General features: G+C 45.0%; 1 protein-coding gene and 1 pseudogene across 4 annotated transcripts in view; both read left to right on the plus strand.

The window, feature by feature from the left end:
- sorbs1 (sorbin and SH3 domain containing 1) overlaps positions 1 to 16,505 on the plus strand; it is a 229,234-nt gene that overhangs the window by 68,252 nt on the left and 144,477 nt on the right. The gene's annotated exons all lie outside the window — the stretch shown is intronic.
- Positions 356 to 1,460, plus strand: LOC144668698 (H/ACA ribonucleoprotein complex subunit 2 pseudogene; annotated as a pseudogene). The gene has a single exon (XR_013573538.1). The product of XR_013573538.1 is annotated as an H/ACA ribonucleoprotein complex subunit 2 pseudogene (transcript).

Here is a 16,505-nt window from a genome sequence, read left to right on the forward strand (position 1 = left end):
TTGAACAAGTTCATATCCCTGCGTCTGTTCTGGCTGCTTGTCAAGGCATTTATCTCGGTATCAGCGTTATGTGCAACTCTCATCTTGAAACTCTTTTGGAATCGAGGCAAGCTGAAAGCCATTTAGCAAACCACAGTGCACTTTAAACACTAGGCCCTGATTCATCTTCTAAAGTGTTTCACCTGTAGCTCTTTCACTGGTATGTCTGCATAATTGCCATTTAATAATTAAGGTCAATTAGCTTTGCCTTGCTTGAGGACAATTAGACATAGGAAAGCAATCGGGTTGAGTGTGGAAATGGGAATTGAAACATGCGGAAATGGATATAATTAATCAATGAGAAACTTTGACTGGGATGCATAAAAAGAAAGCTGCAAAAGTGAAGCAGACATGCCGTGGAGTGAAGGAAGTTCAGAAATTCATCAACAAAGGGGAGAAGGGGATTGTCATATTGGCTGGTGATACTCTGCCGATTGATGTTTACAGCCACCTACCAATCTTGTGTGAAGATAACAGCCTTCCTTATGCTTATATCCCTTCCAAAATGGATCTGGGAGCTGCTGCCAGATCCAAAAGGCCAACGTGTGTGATTCTGATCAAACCTCATGAAGAGTACCAGGAAGCTTACACTGAGTGCTTAGATAAGGTGCAGTCACTAAACCTTCCTGTATTAAGAAAGACTCCAACAAGACTCTTAATCATCTGCGATGGACATTGAATGTGTTGTCACAATATGCTGCACTGGATGAATGATATCTGTGAAATGGATAGTTTCTTCCTGTCAATTGCAGAATTAGTTATTTTCAATGCTTATTAAGTTTTTTTTTATATCTGACAAAGAAAGTTGCCTGTTTTCTTTGAGTTCCGAGGGTTGTTCACTTGGCTTAGGACAATGTCAATGAAACTAAAAATCCTGGGGCTAATATTTTGGGTTGGGTGAACATTGGATGGGTGAAGATGATTGTGTTGTTTGTCTGATAGCATCAACAAGAGCCACAAAGCATTTCAGTGATTCGGTCTCACCTAGTAATTTTGGTGAGTTACTGGTGCTTCAACAAGGCTGATCTGCAGCTCAGCTTTCTTGAGGTGGGGGAAATTTGCAGAGCCACACTATCAGTATTCCTTTAAAGGGGCTAACAATTCTATGGGGTGGAAAACTCTGAGCAACCAGCAGCAGGCAAGAGGAGTTGCATTACTCCTGGCCTATCCCCCTTATAAAGAGTGACACTTTTTGTTTTGTTGCTGTTTTTGGAACCGCCTTCACTGGTTCCTTTAAGGAGAGGGCCTGACTGCTCTATATTCAGTGTCATTGGAGTTCAACAAATGGTTTGGAACCCCCAGCTCCTGTTTATTCTTGTATATCACAAAAGAATCTCATTTTTTATGTGAGATAACATAAAATACCATTCAGATTAATGTGTTCACTTTAAAACGAGTGAGGGTGTTTCAATATGTGTCATGGCCTAGTGGCAAGAATCATAAATATTTCCAATTCATCTGTCCAGCTTGTCAGGTTATGTAAAATCCACTTGGAAACTTCTCTTGTACAAGTTAGATCAAGAGTCTCACTTTTGTACTGGCTACAGCGATTTGGTAAATATTTTTATCTTTTGTACAAAGTTTGCAAAAGTCTTTAATAAAAAGAAAATAGACCTTGCACACTTCAGCATTTCAATTCCTTAGGCTTGCATCTAAATGTATTTGGCTAGGTACATGATGAATATGTATAAACTTTTGGGAGATGAAATGGCGTCAGATTTTGTGTGATGGTGCTCCCTTGAACTTCCTTGGAATGCTTTACTGAGTTACAGGCACAAATCTAACCTGCTGCTGTTGAAATGCAGAATTGAGCTTTGCAGGAGGTAAATTAGTAATTGTAACGATGCAACTTCCAGAAGCCTTCCACTGTCTGGTTAGTTGTTATCTTTCCATAGTCCAGGGGTGCATAAAAATGTCAATGTTTGGCCAGAGCAACTAGTGTTGGCATTTACCCTCCTCAGGAGCAAATGGTGCCGATCACATTGACTCAGCCTGTTCCAGTATCCCTTCATCCACCTACTCAGCAAACAACAACTTTGTTTCAGCCTCGATGACCAACCCTGGAGGTGAATTCGCAACAAGGGCTCCAAATCTTTGTGCTTCGAAATTACAGTTGGGTTCCTAGGATGATGGGGGTCTCCTTTGCATTTCTGAACAGGCACCTGCTGGAAGTTTGGCAGTCAATTCTGGTTGGACGTACATACCTGGAGGGTTTCAGCACATGACCACTGACCTCCTGCCTTCCGCATCCCCCTCGCTCCTGCCATTCATCACCTGACTTATCTATCCTCAAGCCTTCCCACAGCCAATTGCAAAATGGACAGCCACTGTGTTACCCGTGTGCATATTCTTAACTTAGAAGTCAAACTGGCTTTTTCACCTCGTTTCCAATTTTTTTTTCTATATAAGTAATCGATTACGTGTTCAGTGAGTCTTATAAAGTAATTATTTTAATGCCTCTATGATGTTTCTCCAGGGTGTTATTCAGATTAACCTGGAGATTAATCCTTAATTCCTGGAGACTGCAGGGCAACCCTGGAGGGTTGGCACAACTTTACCATTTATAGGACTACCCCAAAGTTGCATCAGGTGGACTTGAGCACTGAATGAATCTAGATTGCTGCTTCAGTGGCCGCGAGGGGAGTGCTGCATCGTCTTGGTGCCATCTCTCAGCTGAGACCCTCTCGAGTGAATCGAAAAGTGGAGTGGGACCTTTCAGAAGAGGAGGCAGCCGGGCCAACATTCATCCCCCATCCAACACCGTAATCAAGTTATTTCACCCGTTATATTGGTGCTGCCTGTGGGACATTTCTCTGCAACTTACAAGTAATTCATCAGCTCTTTGAAGCACTTTTTGATATTCTGATGAAGGGGCAGGATGCACTGTAGCATTTTGCCGGGGCTTTTTTAACACCACTTCCTAAACCAATGACTTCTACCACACAGAAGGACGCAGACATACAACACATGGGAACCCCACCACCTCCAAGTTCTCTTCCAAGTCCCATGCCATCCTGACTTGGCAAAATAACACCGTTCCTTCACTGTCACTGGGTCAAAATCCTACAACTTCCTCCCAACAGCACTTTGGGAGTATCTTCATTCTATGGACTGCAGTGGTTCATGGAAGCAGCTCACCACCCCCTTCTCAAGGTAAACTAGTGGTGAGTACTAAATGCTGGGCAAAATGCCCTATGGCAATGGATGAATGGCATCAGAGACCTGGAGGTCTGTGGTCACACATCCGCACATCAGTGTTGTGGTAGATGCCTGAGGGGTCATTGAGCTGTTGCATTTGAGACAGAAGTCGCTCCCAGATGACAACATCGACGACTGAGCAGTCCTCTTTAGGGTCCGCGCTGCTCACCTGAGGAATGGACAAGAAAAGGTGTCCCAAACATAGGCTGCCCCAAACTGTCCTGATTGGGAAACACACCCAGTGGGCTCACCAGACTTGCGGTTGAAAACCCAGACACATTTCTCAATCAGAAATGTGCAGAATGCCCTGAAAGGAGAACTGCCATTGTTTCTTGGGAGCTTGCAGGATATAGCGTCGATATTGCTATTCTCAGTGAAACCCAGAAACTGAACTGGACTAGCCATATAAATACTGTGGCTACTAGAGCAGGTCAGAGGCTAGGAATCCTGTGGCGAGTAACTCACCTCCTGACTCCCCTGTCCACCATCTACAAGGCACAAGTCAGGAATGTGATGGAATACTCCCCACTTGCCTGGATGGGTGCAGCTCCTACAACACTCAAGAAGTTTGACCCCATCCAGGACAAAGCAGCCCACTTGATTGGCACCCCTTCCACAAACATTCACTCCCTCCATCACCAGTGGCAGGAGTGTATACCATCTACAAGATGCACTGGAGGAATTCACCAAGGCTCCTTAGACAGCACCTTCCAAATCCATGACCACTACCATCTAGAAGGACAAGAGTAGTAGATAAATGGGAACACCACCACCTGGAAGTTCCCCTCCAAGCCACATACCACTCTGTCTTGGAAATATATATATTTTTTATTCATGGAATGTGAGCTTCGCTGGTTGGGCCAGCATTTATTGCCCATCCCTAGTTGCCCTTGAGTAGGTGGTGGTGAGCTGCCTTCTTGTACTGCTGCAGTCCATGTGGTGTAGGTACACCCACAGTGCTGTTAGGGAGAGTTTTCCAGGATTTTGACAGTGAAGGAGAGGTGATATATTTCCAAGTGAAAAATCTGGGAAGGAGAGGTACTCGCAATGCCATTGTTTCACTCTGCGAGAAGGGTGATGAATCAGTTCATGGGAACTATAGAGGCATATCCCTTCTGTCCACTGTGGGGAAGATTCTCCCATGAATCCTTGCATCACCTCCTACCTGTCAGCAAAGACATATTTCCAGAGACCTTGTGTGGTTTCTAGCCATCCAGGAAAACCACCGACATGATCTTTGCATAGTTGCAGATGTTTTTCTTGGGTTTGTCAAGTGACAAAGAGCTTTATTGACCTGTCAAAGGCCTTTGACTCCATCACCCTCAAAGCTCTTTGGAAAGTCTGCTGGAGACTCTAATGTCCAGCAACATTTGGTAGATCCTATGACTCGTGCATGAGCTGTGGCAGCAACTGCCCTTTGCAATGGGTTGGAGACCAGGCCCTCCTGTATCCGGATGTTTTTTAAAAAGTTAATTCTTTCACAGTGTGAGCATCGCTGGCTCAGACAGAATTTATTGTGTAGCCTAATTAATCTCTAATTGTGTAGGTGTCAAACAAGGCTGTGTGATTATACCAACTCGCTTCACCATTTACCTCAGCCTGGTCTTGGAACTCAATCATGACCAACATCCACAAGGGGTCACGTTGGAGTTTTGACTTGACAGGAAGCTTTTCAACCTCCTAACAGGTTGAGAGTTGAGACTAAGATGACCCTCCACATCCATGATTTGCAATATGCTGGCTATTGTGCCGTTGTGCCCCTGACTGCATGTGACCTTCAGACCACCCTCACCCTCTTCAGACCACCCTCACTCTCGCTCAACATCAGCAAGACCAAAATCCTTCTCCAGCAGATCCCCCCGCCCCGGACATGCACCTACACCTCCGGCCATTGTTGTTGACGGGAAGACTTTAGAAGTCATTGAACACTTCCTGTATCTCGGCAACTACTTTTCTCAAAAGGCCTCTATCGAAGAGGAGACCCAGCACAGAATCAGCTCTGCCAGTGCAGCCTTGCAAACATTGCACAACCCGGTCTTCAACAACGGAGATCTGCACAGCAGGACAAAGACTTCAGTCTATAACGCTGCTGTTGTCACCAGCCTCCTATATGGCAGAGAGACTTGGGTCACCGACCAAAGGCACCTCTGGGTGCTGGAGAATTTCCCCCAGCGGAGCCCCAGCAGGATATTCAAAGTCAAGTGGGAAAGCTCCACTGGCCTGGACACTGCAACCACCACAACTTTAAATGGTATCTGAGCTCGAGGAGGGCAGAGAAAACCTATTAAGGACACTCTGCAGGCCTCATTTAAAAAAAAAAGGGATAAATAAGTGCGGAGAGGAACTTGTCACAAACCATACCATGTGGCGGTGCCTCATCCAACAAGCGGCAACACAGTCAGAAACTGACCTCACAAACCATGCTGCGGAGAAGTGTGGAAAGCGGAAGGAGAGGTTACAGAAACTTGGCTCCAAAATGCCCCGCCCCCACCCCACCCCACCCCACCCCCAACCCTATCCCCTCAGGTCAACTTTTGCCCTCTGTTTCCAAAGACCTGTGGCTCCAGGATTGGCCTGCTGAGGTCATAACACATCATCCTGCCCGGCAGACGACACCCTCATTTTGAGGGACGGAGGGCGATGAAATGGGACCTTGTCAGCGACGAACACGTTCTGAGGATGAATGTGAAATAACAGCAAGCTTTTTTTTCTTCCTCCCATAGATTGACTTCTTGTTATCTCCATGGGGCTAAGCAGATTTTCCAGCTCCTGCTCCTCTCCCATCTCCTCCGCCTCAGGTTGTAATTCTCTAACTCGACAGATTGGCTGGAGATGTTTTGACAGTTGGACAGGTGCCATAAGATATAGCAGACAGTTGGTTAGTCAGGATGCTTAGAGTCTGCGACATTTTCCTGCAATAGACGATAAACAGACCTCTGTGTGCCATTGAAATGCGATAATTTAATGCTCCTTCTGCCCTCGGGGCAAGTATCATCTCTGGGTGTGAAATAATCACGTGTGTGGCTCAGTGAAGATACCCTTGCCTCTGAACTTGTATAGTGTTGCCTTTGAGCCCCACTCCAGAGCCTGACCATCGAGTCCAGGCTAACCCTTCAGTGCAGTATTGAGGGAGAGCTGCCCTGTTGCAGGTGCTGTCTTTTGGATGGACGCTTTAAAAGCAGGCCACCACCATAATCTCATTGCTACTTGCAGGCCCTGGCAATTTGTAAATTGGCTGACATGTTGACCTGCCAGACCACAGCGACCTTACTTCCAAAGTAGTTGGCTGGCTGTGAGGTGCTTTGGAAGGGTGTGAGGATGTGAGCGGTGCTATTTGAATGCACATTCTTTATCAAGCAACCATAAACTTTGAAGGAGGCCATTTGTCCCCTCATAGCTTCTGTCCCAGCTCTTGGCTAGAACAATTCAAAACCAATCCAATTACCCAGTTCTCTCCCTGTAACTTTGTATCTTGTTTTATTTTAAATATTTATCCAATTTTCTCCTAATTAATACAGCTGCCTCTTCCTCCTGGCAAAACAGTGCGAGCACCAACACACAATGTGAGGAAATTTCAACTTCAGTTCAATTGTATTTGGGAACTAGTAATTAATTATAATTAACAGTTCTAGTTATGTAACATATGTTAGAGAAAATCCAACTGGTACTAGTGGTGGAAATGGTTCTGGCCTGTGTAAAAGGATTAAATATTTATCAAGCATGGCCCTGAACATTCTTTGCATCACGGCTATACTCTCTACACTGTCCCCATCAAACACTCCCAGGACAGGTACAGCACGGGGTTAGATACAGAGTAAAGCTCCCTCTACACTGTCCCCATCAAACACTCCCAGGACAGGTACAGCACGGGATTAGATACAGAGTAAAGCTCCCTCTACACTGTCCCCATCAAACACTCCCAGGACAGGTACAGCATGGGGTTAGATACAGAGTAAAGCTCCCTCTACACTGTCCCCATCAAACACTCCCAGGGCAGGTACAGCACGGGGTTAGATCCTGACCAAGATTGCACATGCTCCCTTCTCTGTACCTATACTCCCTGACCGAGATCACCAATTTGGTTTGCGACTGAAGACGGTTTAAAGCTATGTGGCCATTAGGAAGCGGATGGAGAATCCATCGATCGTGCCTGGTATCGAATTGAGATCACTGGGGCTGAATAACTGGTGGGATTTATACACGGGTGGTCTATTCGCTATCATCCCTTATATGCCTCCGTCCGAATTGAATTTTTAGCCCTACGCTGTTTGTTTTTTTTTAAAAGCAATTGTCCCTGCTGACAATATCTTAATGCTTTAATTTTGACTGGGCGGCTGAGCAAAGCCTTGCCTTGAATGTTGTCCCTGTTGTGGGGGTCTGGGACCCTGACTGGACAGCACGGAATGGATGGGAGTCGGAATGGAGATTAAAATCGATCTCTTTACTGCACGGTGACTTCACTTATCCTGTCCGTACACACACTGTGCAGTCCAAAGTTTAAACAATTAAAGGATAGCTGGCGGCCAGAGCTTCATTGATTGAGCTAAAGTTGAAAGTTTTTTTTTGCAGATATTTATGGGGAACCTTTTTAGATTCACGTTAAAGTTGGAAAAATTGCACACAGACTAAAGAGATGTGAGACATTTAAACCAAATTAAATTTTCATTTGCATTAATAGCCTGAGTTGAGTTGGAGATTCTAGGTGAACGAGATGTCATTCATCCTGATTCTGGCTGAACAGCTTCCCTTTGAAATACAAGATTCTTTACCGGATTTACTCTGGTTTGTTACTCAACAAACCCCAGACTTTGACTCCTGACACAAGTAAGAATGTCCTCCCAACCCTGTCAAGAATCCCGGGAAGCACACAGCAGAATGTCGTCATAATCTCCTGGGGGAGGCTGAGTCCTTGCAGCTGCTGCTAAGAGTTCCTTTGCAATGAGCTGATCTCTCTTGCCGTGCATCCATTAAATTCTCAGCCAGTGACACCTTCTACAAACCTGGGAGATTCCTCCTCCCGTAGCCAACAGCATCCTCTGTGTTTCCTGGTAGGACATGGGAAGCACAAGACATTACCCCTCACCGGGCAACATGTGTCGATCATTTTTCTGGGAGCTGCTTATAATTTAACGGCGCACCTGGATCCCAACATAACCTGCCATCAGGTTCCCATCGGGGTGGCACATTGCACACTCTGCAGCTTGTCTCACTGGCTGACATGAAGTCATTTTCAACCCAGAAATAATAAGCCCCACTGCAAATGAGCTTCAGCTAGGTGGCCAACTCTGGTTGAATGTATTCCTTGAGGTTTCCTGCTTCCCAAGTGCCCTGCCCCGTCAGCCTGCCTTTTCCTCTATTCCAGTGTCGTTATAACAAATGAACAAAAGTGCTCAAATTCAATGCTTCTATGACTTTTCTTTAATTCCTGGAGACTCCAGGGCAAACCTGGAGGGTTGGCAACTGTCGTTTCAGCCCTTGATTTTTAAAAGTTTATCCTTTGGGTGTGAATGTTACTGTCATTTATGGTCCACCCCTTATTGTTCTTCAACCGAGTGGCACGCTAGGCAGAGGCAGTGAAGAGTCAACCACATTACTGTGGGTCTGGAGTCACGTGTAGGCCAGACAGGGTAAGGTCAGCAGATTCCCTTCCCTAACGGACATTAGTGAACCAGATGGACTTTTACAACATGATCGTCGTATTCCAGATTTATTGACTGAATTTAAATTCCACCAGCTGCCGTGGTGGGATTTGAACCCATGACCCCAGAGCATTAGGCTGGATTACTAGTCCCAGCGACATTACAATTACACCACAGTCTCCCTGTGGTGGGATTTGAACTTGTGTCTCTGGAGCATTAGTCCAGTAACATTACCACTATGGTGCGGAGCCAAGAGAATATCAGAATGGCGACATTTTTAAAAACCACTATCTCTCCAGCTTAACCTGTTGAAAGGCATAAAACAAAATGTGAGGACCTTATGGAAGAATGGGTAAAATTTTAAAAGCTGGCTTTAAAAGTAACTATTGTTTTATTAATGACCAGATAAAAAGAAATGGAGGGCAGTGGCATAAACTGCTGCCCGGCAGCAGCAGGCTGTAATTGTGACCTTTCAACAGCCGCTTTGATTTACACTTTTAAATGTTTACATCATGGTTGTAGAAAGTACATCTGAGTGTCACACATTGTGCATGTGTGTGTGACTCATCAGGCTCTAATTGAGAGGCTTATTTCTGGTGCTGGGTGCCAGCAATAACATTTTCAGTCACACTCTCAGGCAGACTCTGACTCTGCACCGTGTCCGCACATTCCAATTCCTTCAGGCATGGAGCCGCCTTGGCTTCTCAATGAGTGAGTCGCACGTTATAAAGCAAAGTGTAAGTGATTGCCGTCAGGAGTTTTGGCTTTTGTTAAGGTCTCTCTAATAGTTCTGAAACACCAATCGCCCGCCTCCACCAATAAGCCCAGCTCTCTGCCAACACTGTAATTAGTTTGATTGGGACCTGGAGCAGCCTTAAAAATGTTCATAATTTTTTCTTCTCTTCACCTGTGTAAACCCTTTCAATTTGTTTTTGGGATCGGGTGTCACTGGCAGCCCGGGATTCCTTGACTATCCCTAGTAGGCTGTGAGAAGGTGCTGGTGGGCTTTCCCCTTGAACTGTTGATGGTTCTCCCAAGGAGTGCAATGTGAGGGCAGTTCAATTCAGGGACACTGAATGCATCCAGTTGAAAGGAGATCCTAGCTCCAGTTGACCAGGAGATATGTAATCCAGCACTGATAGATGCTTGAGAAACTCTCCCTGCCACTGTGAAGAAGAGTTGAATGGGAAAAGTTCTTTCTTAATTTCCAGACATTATGGTTGGTGCTCTCCCCAATTATGTGAATGAGCAATGTCCAGTTGCGCACACAATGAATGGATATTGTCCTTGTTGTGAAATGTGTGTAGTTTGGAAGGTGTCATGAAGAGGTTCTGAGCCTTGTAAAGTTTAACAGTAAATGTTTATTAACTACTGGTAATTATATACAGTATAAGGTCTAAGCTAGGAGCTGTCTCCATGCTTGTCTCTACACACGTCTCTGTCCAGTACAAGACTGCCCTCTAGACTCGGGCTATTTTGTTCCTTTACGTCACAGTGTGGGCGGTACTGTATCCAGTCTCACGTTAACCCTTTCTATGTCAGACCCTCATTACTACAGTTTCTGCATCCTCATAGGGAGTAGATCTAATGTCTAACTTATTGCTGCAATGTCAGTGCTCAGCCTGCCTTGTCACGTGAAGCTCCATTTAGGGATTGGAAAATCTTGATGGTTCACAGTGGCATAGAATTTATCCCACTCATCCTCTTGTAGTGTTTATAAAAATAATTTTATATCATGTTTCAGTAATTTCCTGGTGGTCCCATATGCAAACTAAAATGTCTGCTTAATGGACTCTGACGTAACTTCTTAATAAGTCTTTTGTATCAGTGAATATAAGATCATCCCAAACATGTTTCAAATGATTTGATGCTTTTCCATATTTTCTTATAATTTGTTTTAATGTTATAGAAGATAGAATGATATAATACAGCAAGAGGCCATTTAGCCCATCAGATCTGGGCTGGAAGAGCTATCCAAGCAAATCTGTAAATCTTGCTGTTTCTCCATAGACCTGTAGACTGTTCCCTATTCTATTTGGAATTGGATATATACTTGGCATTAAAGCCTGTGACCTCCCGGGAAGGGATGGGGAGCTGGAACTTAACCATGAGAGTAATTGAAAGTATAAGGTTTGAAGTATTCTGGAGAAGGAAAAGGGAAAAGGGCCAAAAATAGAGCAGCAAGTAGCAGGACATCAATGGGTCGTCTCTTATCTTGGGAACATTGTGTGCTTGAAACAAAGCTGATTGTATATATCCAGAATATTAAGCTGCAGTTTATAGGGGTCATTAACAGTAGCAGAAATAAATCCTAACTGCCAGAACTAAGATGGTTCAGCCTTAGATATGACTAAGTGCAGTAGAATCTAAACCCTGTAGTCACAGGTGAGCTTGCTCAAGTTTCAGCAAGTGAGGTAAAGTGATTAAATGCCCTACCACATACACAGCAGGTAAATGGTCTCTCTTCAACAGGAACCCGCTGGTGTGTCAACGGTGTGGATGATAAGAGTCAATCCCTTTCCACACACCCAGCAGGTTAGAACTTGTCCTCAGGCCTGGTGTCAGAATCGAGATGTGGCTGAGGCAGATGCAGAGTGAGCTTCCTCTACCCTGCTCCACCAATGTACCTCAGCCCCAAACCCAGAGGACCATCCATATTGCACAAGTGTAGGGTTTTCCCCACTTCCCACATCTTTTAACCCTTGCCCTAGCCTTAATGAGATTGCCAGCTTTGGTTTGTAGTTCCATGTCCATTAGGAATTGGATTGAAACTGCTCAAACTCATTTTGCCTAGAACCCCTACAATCAGCACATGTAGAAGACTTCCATCCCATCTGATTTCCCCAAGGCAAACTGCATAGGAAATGAAAATAGAAAACCGCTGGAAAAGTTAGCGCAGGCTGACCAACAGCTTCAAAGACCCTGTCACAGCCCCAAAAATGTAGCACTTCACAAAGGGCTTGGATATATGATGCATTGAACTAAGTAGTGAACATGGGCTTTATAATTTAAGCAACTGGTGTACACAACATGCCACTTGGATTAGAGAAAGAAGGGGGCCTCAAATGTTGATCAAAGCAAAAAACTGCGGATGTTGGAAATTTGAAATAAGAACCAAAAAATGCTGGATAAACTCAGCAGGTCTGACAGCATCAGTGGAGAGAGAAGTATTTCTCTTCCGCTCTGAGGAAGGGTCATACAGACTCTCAACGTTAACTCTGTTTCTCTCCCCACAGATGCTGTCAGGCCTGAGTTTTTCCAGCATTTTCTGTTTTTGCCTCAAATGTTGATGCTCGAAGTTTTGGGTATATTTGTGGAGTAAATGGATGCCTGAGTTTGTATATTTTAAAGTGAATGTCTTCTGACTGATTTTAAGCACTTTTTATAGGTCACTATGAATAAATTTATTTTAATCTTTGTAATGACTCAATGGAGTGGACAGGTTTCAGCAAGAAAGAGAGAAATTTTATTACGGAGAGCTTCTCTGGTGCTACACGCTCAATGAGGACTTTCATCAGGAAGCCCCACCCCCAGATTGACCGCGCTTAGGGCTGATTGGTCGAAGCCTCCCAGAACATCACATGACCCCTGACAAACAGCCGGAGAGGCTATGCCTTCCGTTCTACAATCTTAAAATTGATTTGATTTTCACAAGATCAACCAGACCATTACTTCCCCAAAAGCTACATCAGTCAGTGTCCCACATCCCAACCTGTGTATCTTGATTTAGGGGAGGTGATGGCATAGTGGTGTTGTCACTAGACCAGTATTCAGAGACCCAGGGTAATGCTCTGGGGACCCAGGTTCCAATCCCACCACGCCAGATAGTGAAAATTGGATTCAGTGAAAACCTGGAATTAAAAATCTATTGATGACCATGAAACCATTGCCGATTGTTGTAAAAACCCATCTGGTTCACTAATGTCCTTCAGGGAAGGAAATCTGCCATCCTTACCCGGTCTGGACCACATAGCAATGTGGTTGACTCTTTCATTAAAAAAAAAATGCCCCCTGATCAAGGCCAATTAGGGAATGGGCAATAAATGCTGGCCAAGCCAGCGATGCCTACATCCCATGAAGAAATAAATAAAAAGACAGGTTCCATATCCTCTCTGGAGCCACATCTCGTACTCAGCTACCATCCAACATCACTACCTTTCCCACTCAAGTTCATACTGGCACACACTTTACCACCAAACAAGCTCAATCTTCCACCCCCATTCAGGTTGATATTCTTAAGCCTATGCCAACCCCTTCACCCCACCCCCCCCAGATAATGCTGACACTGTCCGTCCCCCAGTTATTCGACAAGGCTGACACGCGCCCTTGCCAGTCCCTTGGTCAAGGTTGACACACGCCCTTGTTTATCCATAATTATCCATTTTTAGACACAACAGTGAGAATTATTGCTCAGAATGAGGATAAATTGGCACCATGTGCAATCTGAGTATTTATTTCCAATTCATTCTATAACTGAACCAAAGTTCATGCAAGTGAATTAACTTCCAAATCAGGAATTGGCCCATATTCAGCTTGTAGCTTGCCGTTGATTTGAAATTTGGTAAGGATTGCAGTTTCTACATTGGAGCTAACAGCTAGGAAATGAAATACCAATATCTCCCTATTGAGTCAAAGTCAATAATCTACTGACATAAGAATCTTCAAAATTTCTGACTCTGGATGTGCTGTGGCTTCCATTGGTTACCTCCCACAATTGGCCATCCTTGCATGACCATATACAGCTAGCATTGATGGGTATTTGACACTCAGAGATGGGGAATCATTTTGATGCCCAATACTTCCCTCCCCTGGAGCCCAAATCTTTGGCCGCCTTCCATCTTGTGGGGTTTGCACCTTGGTCGTTCACTCTGTGTTAAACATCACCTGGTATGGCTCAGGTGCCCCACCCTGGCATGCCAGTCTCTGTCACCTTTGTTGTAGAGGAAGGCAGTGGATTGAGAAGGTTCACTGGCTTCTGTTTTTATCTGGGACCTCTTCTCGGCCAGCTGAGCCTTCCGTTTCTGACCGTCCCTTCCAATGCCCTTCCAAATAGTCAGCCTCCAGAGGTCACGGCCGTTGGCAATTGTCTGCTAGTTGTCTGGGTCAGTGTCCTCCATCTTCATATCTCACTTGCAGGTGTCCTCCTGACGGAGGTATGGATGTCCAGGTTGTGATCCAGTGATCAGTTTACTGTAAGTCACTGGGTACTGAAGGTCTTTGGGTATATGGCTAGCATCAACCTGATGAATGTGACTGAGTCAGCGCAGATGCTGTTGGTTTAGCGATGAGTGTATGCTGATGGAATTAGTATGTTCCACCCCGAGTTTGTGACCTTGTCCTGCCACAAAATGTCAAGGGTTTTTTTTATTTGTTCATGGGTTGTGGGCATTACTAGCTCAGCCAGCATTTACTGCCCATCCCTAATTGCCCTTTTCAGAGGCCATTTAAGAGTCAGCCACATTGCTGTGGGTCTGGAGTCACATGTAGGCCAGATGAGGTCAGAATGGCAGACCACCTCCTCTAAAGGACGCTAGTGAACCAGATGGGTTTTTATGACAATTGGCAATGGTTTTGTGGTCATCGTCAGACTTTTAGTTCGATTTTTATTGACTTCAAATCTCACCATCTGCCGTGGTAGGATTTGAACACAGCTCCCCAGAGCATTACCCTGGCTCTTCTGGAATACTAGTCCAGTGACAAAGCACTATGCCACCCCCTCCCCCATATGTCTGAGATAGCGCAGGTAGAAACTGTTGAGCCTGCTGGCATATTTTGTCCAGCTCTCGCTACTGTAGTAGAGTATTCTGAGGGCACAGGCTTTGTTTACTCACGGTTTGGTGTTCCTGGTCAGGTTGCTGTTCTCGTAGCGACCAACCCCATAATTTGGAGCAAAGTTCTAGGCTGATTTTCACTCACCCCACCACTAAAGCATCTCGATTTTAGCATCTCAACTCTGCCAGAGTGACACCTGTTTGGAAACCACGTTAAGTCCACACTGTTACTCATCACTCTCCCTTAATCATTTGCAAGGTATACAGCCCACACAAAATGTTTCCATCGATCAAGCTGTTAGTTCGTGAATGTGAAATAAATGTGCTGTTTGAATTTGAGCGATGAGTCTTTGTCATCCAGTCTCTTCAGTTTGTGCGTGCTGAGTGATCACTGTGTGACTGAGCTGCTGTGGTAAAAATATCGGTTTTCTTGTATGAACTTCCCCATTTTGATACCCAATCTCAATTTGTTGAAAGGCGTTTCTCGGTAGCTGGGTGTTTATACCACGACAACTTGTGTATATATATGGCACATTTAATTTAGTAAAATGCTCCAGGGAGCTTCACAGAAGCATTATCAGGTAAAATGTGACACTGAGCCACATGAGGTGTTAGGGCAGATGACCTAAAGGTTTGTCAGAGGTAGACTTTAAGGAGCATCTTAAAGGAGGAGAGGGGAGCAGAGAGGTGGAAAGATTTAGGGAGGGAATTCCAGAGGTTAGCGTCTCAGCAGCTGACTGCACAACCACCAATGGCACAGCGGTTAGAATCAGGGATGCTCAAGAGGCCAGAATTAGATGAATGCAGGTTTCCCCATAGGATTGTAAAGCTGGAAGAGGTAACAGAAACAGGGAGTGGCAAGGCCTTCGAGAGGTTTGAAAACAAGGATGATAAAATGAAAACGTTGCTTAGCTGGGAGGCTGCCTAGGTCAGCAGGCACAAGGGTGATGGTGAATGGATAAAAGCAAAATACTGAGGATGCTGGAAATCTGAAACAAAAACAAAAATAGCTGGAAAAACTCAGCAGGTCTGACAGCATCTGTGGAGAGAAAGACAGAGTTAACGTTTTGAGTCCGTATGACTCTTCATCAGAGCCGAAGGGAAGTAGAAATGTGGTGAAATATACACTGTTTAAGGGGGTGGGACAGGTGTAGCTGGATAGAAGGCTAGCGATAGGTGGAGGCAAAGGAGAGGTTGCGAATGATGTCATAACCAAAAGGGCAAAGGGTTGTTAATAGTGGTGGTTCTGGCTAAAGGAGGTGCTAATGGTGACATTGAGCGGGAAGCAGAATGTGATAATGGCCGGACCAGGGTAAGCTCTATGGACAGTGACAGGTGGCCCTAGTGGGGGTGGGGAGAGGGGACGGTGGTGTGAAAAAAGATCGAAAAGGTTAAAAGCTGGGGATAAAACAATGAGTACAAATGGAAATAATTTTTTTTTAAATGAAAATAAGTGGAGGGTGGGGGGAATAAATAAATAAGAAATAAAAACGAATAAGAAAAGAGAGGGGGTGATCGGAAAGGGGGTGGGGATGGAGGAGAGAGTTCATGGTCTGAAGTTGTTGAACTCAATATTCAGCCCGGAAGGCTGTAAAGTGCCTAGTCGGAAGATGAGGTGCTGTTCCTCCAGTTTGCGTTGAGCTTCACTGGAACAGTGCAGCAAGCCAAGGATGGACATGTGGGTATGAGAGCAGGGTGGGGTGTTGAAATGGCAAGCGACAGGGAGGTCTAGGTCATGCTTGCGGACAGACTGAAGGTGTTCCACAAAATGGTCACCCAGTCTGCGTTCACAAACGAACAAGGAGCATGAATAGGCCATTCAGCCCCTCGAGCCTGCTCTGCCATTTAATGAGATCAT

The sequence above is a fragment of the Cetorhinus maximus genome, chromosome 27 (assembly GCF_964194155.1).
Source record: "Cetorhinus maximus chromosome 27, sCetMax3.hap1.1, whole genome shotgun sequence".
Classification (NCBI taxonomy): Eukaryota; Metazoa; Chordata; class Chondrichthyes; order Lamniformes; family Cetorhinidae; genus Cetorhinus; species Cetorhinus maximus.